Source organism: Cibotium barometz, chromosome 62, assembly GCF_041138505.1.
Source record: "Cibotium barometz isolate CiBa-2024 chromosome 62, ASM4113850v1, whole genome shotgun sequence".
Taxonomy (NCBI): domain Eukaryota; kingdom Viridiplantae; phylum Streptophyta; class Polypodiopsida; order Cyatheales; family Cibotiaceae; genus Cibotium; species Cibotium barometz.
The window spans coordinates 1441744-1455171 of NC_141107.1; positions in this window are offsets into that span (position 1 = coordinate 1441744).

The following is a 13428-nucleotide window of genomic DNA, read 5'->3' on the forward strand; positions in this document are numbered from 1 at the left end:
TGTATCTACCGGATTCATTTGGACAACATAAATGAGCTACTTCTTTCTAAGTCCTTTTAGTAACCTAGAAGCTTTTACTAATTGCAGATCTAGGGATCTGGAAATTCCAGCTCCTTGAACTTTGTTCCCGTGAACGGAAGGAAATGGTTCCATTGTGACAGTGAATGTTGGCTTGATTTTTGTGGAGCCAATCCATTCCAAGGATTCCGTCGAAAACTCCCAAAGGTAAGACTCTGAACTGGCAGTCAGTTACATTCCCATGTAGATTAAACTGAATACGATCTATCTCATGGGGTGAGTGAAAAGAATCTTCCCATTGGCCAATTCAACTTGCATAGGTTTCTATGATTTCTGTTCTAAGACTAGCTTACGCAAGCATCCTGGGGAAATAATTGAATGAGTACTGCCTGAATCAATCAAAAGCTTAAATGGCTTACCCTTATACTCAGCTAGAGGATGGATGACAAAGAATTGACGATTTGGTCCTTGGTTTTTAATTGTGGCATATATATGACCTCTTTCCTCTTCTACTACTTCTGCTATCGTAACTGCTCTGGCTGCCTGCAGATTGGGGGGCAGAACTCTTTCTCTTTGGTTACCCCAGTTCTGGGAGGGAGTTTTGAGATTACTCTGAACAGAGGCATATGGTTGAGCTGGAGTCCTCCTGGGATTGCCCTGATTTTGGCAAGACGGTTTACTGATACGAAGGGACTGGTCTCTACACTCTGGGTCCTTGACTTCCCTATCCTCTTGACATGGCAGGAGTCGGGCAGTCTTTAAGCTGGTGACCGAAACCCTGACACCCAAAACACCTGTTCTCACTTCTAAGCTCATCCCTTTGAATCCTTGAAAGAGGTGGGGCTCATGAGAAAGTGTTCTGAGGGAAGGGTCTTCCTTCACTTTTGAATTTCCGAGCATCTTGATTTTGATTAGGGCCTTGCTGCCTCTTTGGGGCACTTCCCTAGGTTTGGAACCTTTTAAAGTTTGAGGGTGCAGGATTCGGCGGGACCTTAACAACAAATGCTTTGGCAAAGTCCTTTGCCATTCTGAGAGCTTCTGCCATTGAGACTGGTTTGGCATTTTTCACTAAAGTGTCCAATGGCTCGTTCATCCCTTGAATGAATTTGGCCATCAACTGCTCTTCATCCAAAAGTGGAGAATATTTGAGGAGAAGGGCAAATGCCTGATGGTATTCTTCAATCATTCGGCTATCCTGCTTCAGTTCCAAGAACTCATTCATTTTGGTTTCCAGGAAGCCCGGAGGACAGAACCTCTTCCTGAGGTAAGCTTTAAGATCTGACCAGGTCTGGGTATTTCGATCAAGCGGTTTGTCTCACAATGGTTCCTCCATGTGACCCTGGGCCGTTTCCACAATTTTCAATCTTTCAAGAGCCATCTCGCTCTTCTCGTTATAAGCGGTTACATCAAAATACTCTTCCATTGTCTCGATCCATTTTTCCACTACTTCTCCTAATTGTTCCCCTTCACCCTTGAAGGGACCAAGTTGGGATCGGTGTAGGGCTTTACGAACATCCAGATCTAACTCTTCATTATCGAAAAAGAGGATCCGGTTGCCTACCACGGGCCGTGCGCCTCATGATTCTGACAAAATGATATTTTTGTCAACTTAACTTTGTCTCATCAGATTTATGACTATTTAATTTTTGAGATTTATTTCTTAAACAAATAAATATTCCATCATAATTCTTGAAAACAAGATTCACTCTGATAATTTTATTAACCAATATTCACAACCACAAAAACAATTTGGAAACTTTTGCAAAACATCATTTATTATCAAAAGTTTTTGATATATACATAGAACATCTTGACTCCAAAAGTCACCGCCTCAATTGCGTACGCATAAAAAGGCGATACTGTGATGGAGACATGCTATCATATACACAATTCATCACTGATAATGGTGATCATATCTTCACTCTGGGAGAGTCCAAGAATGCTAGACAGATTTGGGGTATCCATCTAAAAATCCAGTTCAATTTATGAGTTTTCAATTTATGAAGTTCATTTCAAACATCATCTTAAGAAGTGAAAACATCATTTCCCAGAGAGATAGAGAAGAACAATGTATACTAGAGAGTATGGGAAATGGGCTAAGCATAGATTTAGAGATCAAATAATGAGAAAAGCCAAAGGATTGCTCCCCCCACTGGTAGAGCAGCACAAAAAATGTTATTTCTCACTTCGGTCTCTCTTAGAAACACATTCATCACACAAGAAATTACCTGAGGAAACTACGACCATCATGGGGACAAATACATTTCACACCTTAGATGATACCAATGATCTCAGGACTAGAGAAGCATTATTTTCTACACAAGAGAAAATGCAATTAGAAGATGAAATCAAAGAGGCACAATTGCGAATGTAAATGCTTACTCGTAGAAAGTTAAAGGCAGAGGTCTAGGGATTAGCTGAGTGCAGAGGCTATGGAGGATGAAACCTCTCCATTCGCGACAGTGCTGCTTAGAGAGACAAAGAGAGAGTACTTGATGAGATAGAGAGAGAAGAGAGTACATTAGTAATGCACGGATTAATAATCTTTTGATTGGTATGTTGAACCTTTCACCAAGTACATGAAGCCATATCTTTTAACTTAATCAAATTAGAGACTAAGTCTACACACTTGCACAAGATCAAATCCAAACCTAAGATGTTGTTCACACACAAACACACACTAGTACATACTTCTATACTCATAAAGAGTGTTTACACACACTCACATATTTTGGCTACATGCTTACCCTTTGACTTTGGAACCTGTGCAAGCCAATGCTAAAAGGAGAAATATTGAGAGACTATGATATTTAGAAACAATAGAGTTATGGCTAAAGCTTTTGGAAGATGTGGCTAAGCCCAAGAACTTACTCAAGCCTTGGAAGAGGGAATTCCACCCTTAGAGTCAATTTTAAAAGTCTCTACGGAGGGTTAGGAGACAACTATGCAAACCTATGACATTGTGGAGCCGAGAGGACTAATTGATAGATTTACACAAAAGAAGACATCAACAACTTGTTGTCTGACCTAAAGTTCCTTGCACACATGCAGCAGCAGCAGCAGGCATTGTTGCAAAATCACATGAGAACTTAAATCAAGGAAGTCCAAGAAACTTTATACCACACTCGTATCATGCCCAAGTGGGGCCCTACCCCTTATATGTGCCTACAAGAAGGGGCATAGGATGAGGAAGGGGATTGATTAATGTAGTAAAACTTGGTTCAAGACTCAATACATGTGATAATGGATATAGCTACCCTAGATCTATTACGAATGGTTGTTGAAATAGGAAGGGGGGTGGCTAGGAAATTGACACCAGCTCATGCACCAAGGTTAGAAGCCACATTGCATAAAAAAAGTTGATAGAAAGATTTATGGGTGACAAAGACCCAATTTAGTTTATAAAAATCTTTGAGGCAACTTGTAAGACATGATATAGAACCCTAAATCCTAAGGATAAAAGATAACTTCACTTGCCTAAAAAACATGTTCATGCTAAGGTTTACATCATGAGAAGTGGTAATAAATGGAGCCTAGTGGAACAGCTCCATACCATTGAGCCATAAGAGCATGATTCAATGAGGGATTATGCCTCTCAACTAAAACATCTAAACTCTCCATGTAAACTCTAAGAGAGACTCATGTTAGCGGTCACATGCACACATTATCCATTATTGCATGCACATGGACATTATAAAAATATGGTCATTTAACCTTAGCTAAGGGCACATCTCTTCACTCATATCCCTTCATATCCTATTATGTGTAAGGAGTTATAACCTCCTTCATCTTGTATTCTAAGTGCATATTCTCCAGAAGGTGGTGACAGTAGCATCCGGAAGGGAGGCGGATCCTCCGGCAGCATGAACGTGTGATCCACATGCAAAGCTCAAGCCACACTGCAATTTCTATACCCGTGTCTAAAACCAACTTGTCATCTGGTCATTGAGCAAAGTAGGACATCACGATCTCAATGATTGAATTCTGAAACCAACAAGTCAGCTGGTCATTAAGCAAAGTAGCACATCACGATCTCAATGATTGAAGCAAAGCTCAATACCTTCAACAGTCGGGTGCCAAATATGATATCTAGTTGAAGGTCCTAGTCACCATCCGATTTAGATCTTTGTATCTATAGTTGCCAATTGGGTAGGAGTAGATTAGATAGAGATTGTTAGTTGGATCATCCACCATTGGATCCTCCGACAGATGATAACAGCACACCATTCGGAGTAGATCATCCATACTCAAATAGATTAGTATCCAAAGATGGTGACTAGAGTAGCAATTTTGTGCAACATGGAGAAAAGACATTTTTTGAGGTTAAAATTCACTTTTTCTTCTAAGGATTAATTACATATAAGGGGTTGTATGCAAATCCATTGATGGAACTTTGATTTTTGAAGTCATGGGGAGATAAAAGTGTTTGCAATCATGTTTCTTTTCTTATCTCCATATCCGATGGTGAGTCGTGTGGACAACCACAAATGGTGCACCATCAGGATCTTGGTATAGCACTAAGCTCTCCATGTAGTGTACAAGCTTGGTCTTGTGACAGCGTGGTGTGTTGTAGATGAGAGTCCACATTCCTCATTATTGTCATAAGGAAGAAGAAGAAGAAAAAGAGGTGCCAAATTTGCTTAGAGAAGGGTCATAAAACTAAAGCATGTCGATACTTGTGTGAGCCTTGTTGTGAGGGAGAAGAATGTAGAAGGTGGTGCATGGTCAACTTAGTGAAGGGGTTGTAGGGGATCATTAGAGCATTTCACCATACATTCTCATCTAGGAAACTTGACAAAGCTAGACATAAATTGATAGATTTTTCTGACAGATTGGATGATTGATGCATATGATTATTATGATAGACATAGATCATGTTCTAGCTGCAGGAGGATAGCCCTATTGCAGACAGATGTAGAGGCATTAGAGGAGGCTTATGAGAGTGACTCAGACTGAGATGATAGTGATGATGATATTGACCTTGCTTGCCATGATGATAGGAGGGATCTGGTAGAGGTTGGGGATGCAAAATTTTAATGGGTTTTCATTGGTGCCAAAGGTGGAGTTAGCATTTCTTTTTATGCTTGGTTGGGAAGTTTCTTGCTCATAATGGGGAGTAGTTCTTTTTGCCTTATTATTTTGAGGTGTGAGAGAAGAAATTGATGTTGGTGTAGGGTTTGAGGAGATGAAGAGTGAGAAGTGTGAGATGAAGGAGGTTATAACTCCTTACACATAATATGATATGAAGGGGTATAAGTGAATATATGTGCCTTTAGCTAAGATTAAATGACCATATTGTTATCATGTTCCCATGTGCATGCCCTAATAAATAATGTGTGCATGTGACTGCTAACAACTCACTTACCGAGCGACAACCAATTATTACTGTTGTATGGTAGTACATGACCCAAAGATGCATGATTATATGCTGCTCTTATCTAGACTAGATTCTTTGGACATATGTTACAAAACAGCCAGAGTTTGAGATAACATGTTGGACTTACCCCATTGAGATGATATCAGGTCTCCATTAATGGTTGCACCATCTCCTTGATCTTGAGTTATCATGAATCCAAAGGGGATAAATAAGTTTACAACATGACATGGATAAACAAGTAAGCAACATGACGATCGATGAGCTAAGCACATCCATATTAGAAAAACTAAATTTGAAAAAGGTAAGAGAGATGTTAAGTAGTAATGCACATCTCTACCAAGAAGGAAGCTAATCTAGTTTTGATTTGTAAATGTGGAGTGGATCACCTAATCAAAGATAGCCCATACAAATCAAGCAGGGTGGTGTCAACTTCTAAACAATGCTTTCACAGTTCTCCACATAATTAGTGTACGTCTTGAATGCATTAATCTTTCTGTGGTAAGACAAGTGATGTTCTTGAATGCATTAATCTTTCTGTGGTAAGACAAGTGATGTTCTTGAAAATGTATCAATGGGAGGATCAAAGGCTAGAAGATTTGTAAATGTGGAGTGGATCACCTAATCAAAGATAGCCCATACAAATCAAGTAAGGTGGTGTCAACTTCTAAACGATGCTTTCACAGTTCTCCACATAATTAGTGTACGTCTTGGATACATTAATCTTTCTGGTAAGACAAGTGATGTTCTTGAAAATGTATCAATGGGAGGATCAAAGGCTAGAAGATTTTTGAGCAATCATGATCAAAAACAGGTAAATGCCATGTGGGAATGTTGGAAAGAGCTTTGCCAATTAACAACAAATGTAGCAAGTAATCCACAGGTAGCAAACAAGAGAATGGAAGTGTGGATGCGACTTGATGAATTTCTCAAGCTTCTAAGAAAACAAAAAAGAGCAGTAGCATATGCACATGATTTTAAAGAAGCAATCACAAATCTTATTTAGGCAATCAAGCTGGCATGGGGAGAAAAAGAATCAAAGTGACCTTGTTGTATCTATCCCCACGGGCTTCACCTGCAGCATCAAGGACATAGCCCTGCAAGCTTTCTCCGTAGCCTCATCCTGGATGTTTTCGTACTTGACCCTATTTGAGTTGTACGAACTTTTCTTGAGCATGGCATCCAGAGGTATCTTGTCAATGGAGTGTGCGTGGACCTTGACTATGGGCGAAAGTTGTAGAGCATCTCATATGAGATCTTCTGTGATGAGGAGTTGCTCAGAAGTGCCGTCAACTTTGGTAATGGTTCCCCTTTTGGTCCCCTTCTAGTAGGTCTTGAGGTATTCTACGTATAGTTCTGTGTCGATACTTCTTGGGAGTATCTTTGCCATCTTCCCCAGACCAACTTTGTCCAGCTTTGTTTTTACTTTGACCTCCTCTAGAATTTGTAGGCATTCTGGGGTGTGGTACTGGAGGGCACCTTTCCATGGGCCATGAGAGCTTCTTTGCTGATGATGCCCCCATGGAAGGTTTGGGCATAAGGGCCCAAAAAGTTCATCTTTGGGCGTTGTGCTGACCTCTTCCTCTGACATGCTGGGGATCGAGTGGTGCTGGTTTGAGTTACAGTTTGGTTCTCAAGAGCTTCTGACTCTGAGGTCGACATCTATACATGAATATCGCATTAGTCTGGTTTGAGTTACAGTTTGGTTCTCAAGAGCTTCTGACTCTGAGGTCGACATCTATACATGAATATCGCATTAGTCTACCGATTGGTGGGGTTGATATCATCTTTTCTCTTTTAAATTTTTTAAAATTAATAATAGGTTAGTTGGATTGAGGAATTGTTAGTGTAGGAGCAATCATGGGGTGTGTTAATAGTCAGGGGAAAGCTATGGCATGAAGGTTCATGGTTAGAGTGAGTTTGTGAATCTGCAAGCCGTGAAAAATTCAGGCGTGAAAATGTTAGTCATGAAAAATCAGGCCTGAAAATGCTAGTCGTGAAAAATCAGACGTGAAAAGGTCAGCATGAAAAAGTAAGCTGCAAAAAAGTCAAGTGTGAAAATGTTAGTCCTCGTGAAAAGTCAACGTGAAAAGGTCAGCGTGAAAAAGTGAGGCATGAAAAAGTCAAGCGTAAAAAAGTTAGTCGTGGAAAATCAAACGTGAAAAGGTAGACATGAAAAGGTGAGCCGAGCAAAGTCAGACGTGAAAAAGTGAGCCGTGAAAAGTTTAAGCGTAAAAATGTTAGTCGTGAAAAATCATGCGAAAAAATCATGCGTGAGAAATCAGACGTGAAAAATTAGACGTGAAAAGGTGAGCCGTGAAAAGTCAGACATGAAAAGGTGAGCCATGAAAAGTCATACGTGAAAAATGAGCCGTGAAAATATTAGACGTGAAATTGCAAGTTCATGAACCTGAGTTTTCGCACAACTTATCCAGATGTCTTGTCTTCTTTGAAGCGTTGAAGGAATGCATTAAGAAGGAAAGTGGTGGGGAAATGGGCGTACTCATACTGAGCAACCCAAAGAGCAGCGCTCTTCTAGGGTCTGGGAACAAAGGTAGTCTTTTTGAGTTGTTGGTCAACCAGGCCAAGTACATTGACATGCCAAGCAGTGTCGAACATCAGGATATGATCATCCACATCATCTAAGGACTTTTCAAAAAATTTGGGGTTCTTTACGGATAGTTGGTCATTGCTGCATGTTGTAGTAGTGGAGGGGGTGAGGCTGCGGGGGTAGGGGTGGTGGTGGTGGTGGTGGAGGTGGAGGTGGTATGAATAGTGGTTGTGAGGTCGGAGTAATAGGGGTGAGTGGTTCTTCTTTTGCATGGGATGCGGGTTGTTCTAGGTTAGATATAGTGGGATGCGGGTTATTTTCGGTCAGATACAATGGGTTGGTCTTCATTCTTTTATTTCCCCAGGATGTCTGCGTAAGTTAATCCTAAATCAAAAATTAGGGAAACCTATGCAAGTGGAATTGGCCAGTGGAAAGATCCTTTTCACACACCTTGAGATAGACGTTATTCAGTTTAGTCTAGATGGGAATGTAATAGATTGCTAGTTCACAGTCCTACCCTTGGGAATCTATGATGGAATCCTTGGAATGGATTGGCTCCATAAGAATCAGGCTGATATTCATTGTCATAATGGAACCATCTCTTTCCTTGACCTTCACGGGAATAAAGTTCAAGGAACTAGAATTTCCAGATCCCCAGTGCTGCAATTAGTCAAAGCTTCTAAATTGTTAAAAGGGCTCAGAAAGAGACAAGCTGTTTATGTCGTTAAGATGAATCCGGTAGATATAAAATGCAAGGCTAAAGAACCAGAGTGGTTAAGTGAGTATATAGATGTGTTCCCTGAAGAGCTGACTGAGATGCCTCTGTCTTGCGAAGTAGATCATGAGATCAAGTTAACCCCGGAGCTCAGCTAGTAGATCAGCGTGCATAAAAATGCTAGTCCCTGAAGCCATAGGATTTAAGAAGCAGTTAAGACAACTGTTAAAGCAGGGATTCGTCAGACCTAGTGTCTCACCTTGGGGTGCACCCGTTCTCTTTCAGAAGAAGAAAGATGGAATGTTAAGACTCTATATTGACTACTACAGAGGATTGAATCAATTAACAATTAAAAATAAGTATCCTATCCCTAGGATTGATGAATTTTGGATCGATTAAGTGGAACCCAAATGTTCACAAAGATAGATCTCAAATCCAGGTACTAATAGATCTCAAATCCAGGTACTTATAGATCAGAATCAAGGAATAGGACTTCCCTAAGACAGCTTTCAACACTCGCTATGGGCATTATGAGTTCATAGTCATGCCGTTTAGATTGACTAATGCCCCAGTGACGTTTAATCGTCTTATGTAGGATATTCTGAGAGAATACTTGAATGATTTTGTTCTTGTTTTCTTTGATGACATCTTGGTATACTCAAAGAATGCTGCAGATCATGAAGATCATGTGCGCAAGGTACTGGAAATCCTAAGGAAGAACCAACTCTTTGCAAAAAAGAGCAAGTGTTCTTTCCCTGTTGCTGCTGCTGACCAGGTGGAATACTTGGGATTCATAGTGTCTAAAGATGGGATTTCTCCTGACCCCGCAAAGATCCAAGCAGTCGTAGATTGGCCGAAACCCAAGATGGTAAAGGAAGTCAGAGGATTCCTAGGATTAACCGGATAGTATAGAATCTTTACAACCAGGTATGCTCAGATAGCATCCCCTTTAACTAACCTTCTCAAGAAGAGAACCCTATTTCAATGGACTGCAATGTGTTAGAGTGCCTTTGATAAGCTGAAGACAGCCTTAATAACCAACCTTGTCCTTAAACACAATGGTGTCAAATCCATTGATCAATGAAGCAAGAGAGAGAATCATGCAGGATAAATTCTTTACCCCTATTGCTACCCTTCTATTGCAAGAAAGCAAGACTCCTCGGGAAATGAGTTGAGTTCTTGGGTACAAATTGGATGAAGGATGCATGTATTATAATAATCGGCTATGCATTCCCAATGATGAGGGAATAAAGGGAAGGATTCTGAGAGAAGCCCATGATAGCCTGATAGTTGGACATCCAGGGTTTATAAAAACCTATATGTCTGTGAAGAAAAGCTTCTTCTGATAGGACTCAAAAAGGATGTACTTGATTATGTGCGGCAATGCTTAATGTGTCAGAGAGTCAAGGCAGAGAGAGTCAAGATGCCAGGGAAATTACAGCCTCCAGACATTCCAAAGATGAAGTGGGAATGTATCAGTATGGACTTTGTCACTGGATTACCTTTAGTGCAATCAGGTTACAACTCCATTTTTGTGGTAGTTGACTGCCCATGTGATTCCAGTGAAAGAAACATAAACTGTAGTGGATGTTGCCAGAGTTTTCCTTAAAGAAATCTTCAGATTGCATGGCTTACCCATAGGAGGATAGTAAGTGACAGAGATCCCAAGTTCACATCAAAATTCTGGATTGCATTCTTTGAAGCAGTAGGAACTTTCTTGGATCTCAGTACAGCCTATCACCCCGAAACAGATGGCCAAACTGAAGAGTGAATTAGGTAATAGAAGATATCCTTTGGTCACGCTATGACAGGGAACCCAAGAAGTGGTTAAGCTATTTGCACCTGGTTAAATTTGCTTACAATGCTTCTTATCATCGAAGCATTGGGATGAGCCCTTTCAAAGCTTTGTATGGACAAGATTGCCTTACACCATTGACTTGGTCCGACCCATTGATCAGAGTTGAAATGTCCAGACAAATTCTTGATGACATGGACCAACAAATGCAATCAGTCCGTAAAGATATTAAGGCAATCCAATTAAGGCAAAAGCAATAATGCAGATAAGGGAAGTACAAGAAGCTCTCTCTTAGATATTGTGGACCGAATGTTGCTATAAAGAAAGTAGGCGATTTAGCCTATAAACTTCTTTTGCCTCCCCATCTCAAGGTACAGAATGTGTTCCACGCACGTCAGTTTGCTTAAGAAATATGTACCGAGCCTGAGTCACGTGCTTGATGATGAACAATTGATTTCTCCGACTCAAGGCTAACCTGAAGAAATCCTTGACGTTTGGGAGAAGTTTCTCATCAGGAGCAGAGTCCTTAGAGAGTTTCATTATGCTTATTTTGAATGCTTTCTTATGTATATCTCTATCTCCAAAAAGAAAAGTCATCTCTATGACTAATTCTTTAGTAAAAGAATGCTTCTCATTAATAATTTCTTATTTCAAAACCAAACTCTAGGCTTGTTAAGCTAGAGATTAAGAAAATGGTATTTTTATGATTTTGTGTTAACAAAATAATGGTTAATTCTTTTAGATTATTTATAAGTAGTTAAAAACTACTTTAATTGATTCTAAATGAGAAAGAGATAATCCTATCAAATTGAAAAAAGAGGAATAATGGAATTAGCTTAATCTAGTGGGATAGTTATAATTAATTTTATGATTATGATTAAAATTATGATTAAAATTCATAGTTTAGATTTAAGCTAAAAAAATAGATCTTCTATCATATTTTCATTACAACGTTTTATTCTTTTAAGAAAAATTAAAAATTATAAGTAATAGCAGCAAAGCTATGGTAAAATTTTCAGAAAATATTACATATCTTATTTTTATGCATAATGCTAAAAGAGGATTTCCTACCATATTCTAGGATTGGACATAAGAATGATTTTCATCATATTCATGGAAAATAAATTTTTAGTATTTATGCATAAATATTTAATTAAAAGAAAAGAGAAATTTTTGGTAAATTTATTTTTATGCAAAAAGAGGAATTCCCATGATAATTGAGATCCAAGTAATTAAATGGTAAAAGAGGAACTTTTGGAATAATGGATATTTTTATTTAATTTAAAAAAGAAAATTTTAGATAAATTTATTTTATGTATAAGAATTTTTAAATGATAAAAGATGAATTTCCATGGCATTCAGAATTCAAACATTTAAATACAAAAAGGGGAATTTTAAGCATATTCAAAAAATGGATATTTGTAATTAATTAAAAGATGAAATTTTATGGCATTTTAAGTAGAAAAAGGTTTAAATTAATGTTGATAACAAAAGAGGAATTTTTACCATAATTCCACCTAGAAAATTAGGGTTGATAATAATTAATTAAATTGGTGGAAAGAATATTCTTAGATATTCTTATGTGGGTAAATCACCAAATTAATAATTACCTAAAATTGGATTAACGAAAGAAGAGTATTTTTATAAAATCTCGATATTCTTGTATAGAACTAATTCTTAATCTATTGTGGTTAGGAAGGAATGAATTTCATAAAGTTAGAATTCCCTAACGGTTAGAAGTTCAGTATATGTTTATCTGAAGAAAATCCTTAGAAATCAAAGTTAGAAGTAAACCGAATAATTTTGGTTAGACCACGACTGCGAGAATGGCGACCAGTAAACTACTTGTCCATTTCTCGAATATGAATCAAGCAAAAACCGCGAGACTAATTCCAATTCCTGACACAAAGAATAGACTACCGTTGAATTAGCGTAATTTTTCCTTAACCAAAATCACCAAGAATCTAGTTGGAAATTCAGTCAAATGATGGGTAGATTACCTTGATGAGAGATCAATGATTCTCATTAAGAAAATCTGGATTACAAAAAAAAGGTTTTGTAAAACCAATCTTGAACCAGGAATTCTACTTGCATAGAACCTCTGTTTTCTTTTAAAGGACTATTTTATGCCAGAATGCTGGAGGAAGCATTTGGTATGTGATTAACTAAGGAGAGGCTCGTTTTGCAACAACTGGCGGGGAGTCATTGAGGGACATCGCTCGTGGGGCAAAGCCTCCCGAGATCTTGACCAGCCTCAATATAGTTAAAATGGTGCACTTCCGGTGTATGATGGGCGAGGACCGATGAAGCGGTCCTTGAGTGAAGTGCTAGGACACCTAAGTAGGATCCTAGAGGGTTCTGACCAGGTGATGCACGGGCTCGCGGTTGCTAGGACACCCATGTGTACGTCTAGGAAGATACAGATAAACTAAAAAGAATTACTTTTGTGAACTAAATTTTGATATTGGATCTTGTTGTTGGTTGACTAGCTGGTCTTCAACGGAGAGTCCGGGTGATATATTTTGTAAATTAATGGACTCAATATTTTGGAGGATTATGATCAGTAATACTATGATTTCATTGAAAGATTGTTTTAAAGACAGTCGAATTTGTTAAAATGGCAATTTCATATTGGGTGTGTAAGTGGTATGACTACCTTGAATTTTATTTGAAGTGTCGGCTAGGGGGCCTAGGAACTCTTTTCCTCAGAACCCGAGCAAAACATAATCAAATTTCTATAAAGGAATCCCACCAATACAGTGGTTGGGTGGTTGGCTAACCCATGAGCGGCTGGATTTGGGGATTCCTACGATACAAATAGTTACGATTAAGTTACGTTAGTTAGATTAAGTCCTAGGAAGACCCTTGTTCTGTGGGAGGGAATCAGTGGGTGGTTGTGTCTCGCTAAAAGAGGAAAAAAGTGATGATTCTATGGACCAAGTGTAAGTCTCTTCCTTGATCTAACCATATGACTT